Source organism: Ochotona princeps, chromosome X, assembly GCF_030435755.1.
Source record: "Ochotona princeps isolate mOchPri1 chromosome X, mOchPri1.hap1, whole genome shotgun sequence".
Classification (NCBI taxonomy): Eukaryota; Metazoa; Chordata; class Mammalia; order Lagomorpha; family Ochotonidae; genus Ochotona; species Ochotona princeps.
In genome coordinates this window covers 57,873,057-57,875,482 of record NC_080865.1, presented here as the reverse complement: position 1 = coordinate 57,875,482, position 2,426 = coordinate 57,873,057, and the positions used below count along the sequence as shown (strand labels likewise).

The 2,426-nt window shown below is 39.0% G+C and overlaps 1 pseudogene; it reads right to left on the bottom strand.

The window, feature by feature from the left end:
- Positions 1-222: 222 nt before the first annotated feature.
- LOC101535727 (AP-3 complex subunit sigma-1-like) lies at positions 223-803 on the bottom strand (annotated as a pseudogene).
- Between the last annotated feature and the right edge of the window lie 1,623 nt (positions 804-2,426).

The window sequence follows — 2,426 nt, the reverse complement described above, 5'->3', positions numbered from 1 at the left end:
TTTGTTAAAATTAGTGAACAACAGCAACAACAACAAAAAAAAACAACATTAAATTCCAGGACTGATTTTAAACAGCTACTATTAGTACCTTGACTCAAATCCAAGATCCAAACTTCAAATTCTTTTCCTCTTTTTCTGATAAATGACTACATGGTAAATTTGGATGACTTTCCACCCTGGGTTTTACCTGAGGGTGGCCTTTTAATGCTATTTTTATAATTATTATTTAAAAGAAGGTAGATCTGACAATGTTATACTTATGTCACCAATGTTAGTACTTCTCAGGGTCTCAGAAAGGTTCAGATTTTTACAGCTGATCCAGCACAGGTTGGGGCTCCTGCTAAAACAGCCTCAGAGTGCTCCAGTTTGTTCTGTGCAGCAGTTTGTGTAACAATCTTATTCCTGTTAGTCTCTAACATGATCTCCCTCCCCCATCACAATTTCTGCAAGAAGATTGTAAACCTTGTCCACACGGAAAAATTAAATCAAGCTCACATTTTTTTTTCAAAAGACTTGTCTAATGTTGCCACGGATACTTGAATTAGCTCTAAAATGCCAAGTTTACTTTCTGAAAAATCTATACAGATTACAAAATACAATGTCACATAATGTCTGCAAATCAGTTTTTGTCAGATCCTCCAATTAATAACCCTGCTTCTAGGAAATCACATTTTCATCTATCTTATATTCCAAATATAGGTCCTTTCGATGATTTGCTGTTGTGTATCTTCGTTGTAGAATCAGTAGAACTTAGAGAGCTGGGGTTTCCTGTGGTTGTTGAAGATGAAGGTCATTTTGATCATGACTAGGCCAGGTCAACCCAGTGGGTACTGGGAGATGATGAAGGGGAGGGTGCAAAAGCTTGAATCATCCATAGACTTTTAAAAATATTTATTATTACTTTGTGATTAATTGTTTCATTTGAAAGAATTACAGAGGGCCCGGTGCAATAGCTTAGCGTCTAATGTCCTCGCCTTGCATGCATCAAGATCCCATGTGGGCCCCAGTTCTAATCCCAGCAGCCCTGCTTCCCATCCAGCTGTCTGCTTGTGGCTCGGGAAAGCAGTAGAGGATGGGCCACAGCCTTGGGGCCCTTAACCTGTGTGGGAGACCCAGAGGAAGCTCCAGGATCATGGCTTCAGATTGGCACTGATCTGGCCATTGCGGTCACTTGGCGAGTGAATCAGCAGATGGAACATCTTCATCTCTGTCTCTCCTCCTCTCTACATCTGACTTTGCAACCAAAATAAATAAATCTGTTACAAAAAGAAAGAGTTATAGAGAGAGAGAGAGAAGGCGAGAGAGAGAGAGAGAGAGAGAGAGACATGTTTCATCTGCTGGTTTACTCAACAAATGGCCAAAATGGTCAGGGCTGGGCCTGGCTAAAGCTAGTATCCAGAAACTTCTGGGCGTCCTATGTCCTACATAAGTACAAGGACACAAGCACCTGGTTCATCCTTTGCTGCTTCCCCAGGTACATTAGCAGTGAGCAGGATTGAAAGTGGAGCAACCATGACTTGGACAGCACCTATGAGATGCTGGCATTGAACACAGCAATTTCACCTACTAAGGCATGCAAAACACGATTTGCTCCCTAAAGTATTTTATGTTGATACAGGATATTGGACTGTATTTTCTTTGCTTATTGTGTCCTTGTTTTTGGTGACAGTATCATGTTAATCTCATTGAATGCACCTGGAAGAATTCACTACTCTTCTATGATCTAGAATAATTTGGCAATAATTGGTACTAACTCCTCCTTAAATGTTAAAATTGAACATTCAAGCAGCTAGCATGGTGGATCATTAGAATAAGCCACTGACTATGTCACTAAGGCCCCACAAAAGAGTACTTGCTGGTTCAGATACTGGCTTCTGCTCTTTTGATCCAGCTCCTCACTAATGCACTGGGGATTGTGGTGGACAATGATGACCTGAGTCCTTTGGTTCTTGATCTATCAGATTCACTTAGTCTGGGGTTCAGGTGAGCTCTACTGATGATTTTCTGTCTCAATGATTAGTCCATTGCTATATTTGTCATATTAGTATTGAGTACTGTGCTTTTATTGGAGTTTATTTTTCCCTTAAGGTGTGTCAATGATTTTTTTTTATATATTTGTAGTATGTGATTTCCTTTCTTTTTATTCATTAGTAACATTTCATTGTATATAGCACATTTTGCTTATCCATTCATTCATTGCTTTAGTGCTTTTTCCTGTTGACTAATGTGAACAGTGTTGCTATGTATATGTGTGTGCAATTATCATTTAAGACTGTTTTGAGTTTTTAGAGTATATAACCAGAATTGACTTTGTTGAATCATAATTTCTGGTGAAATTCAATGCTATTTTCCATAATGGTTATACAAATTTACATTTCCACCAGTAGCATGTTGGATTGTCTTTTATTCACACTCTTGGCTGCACT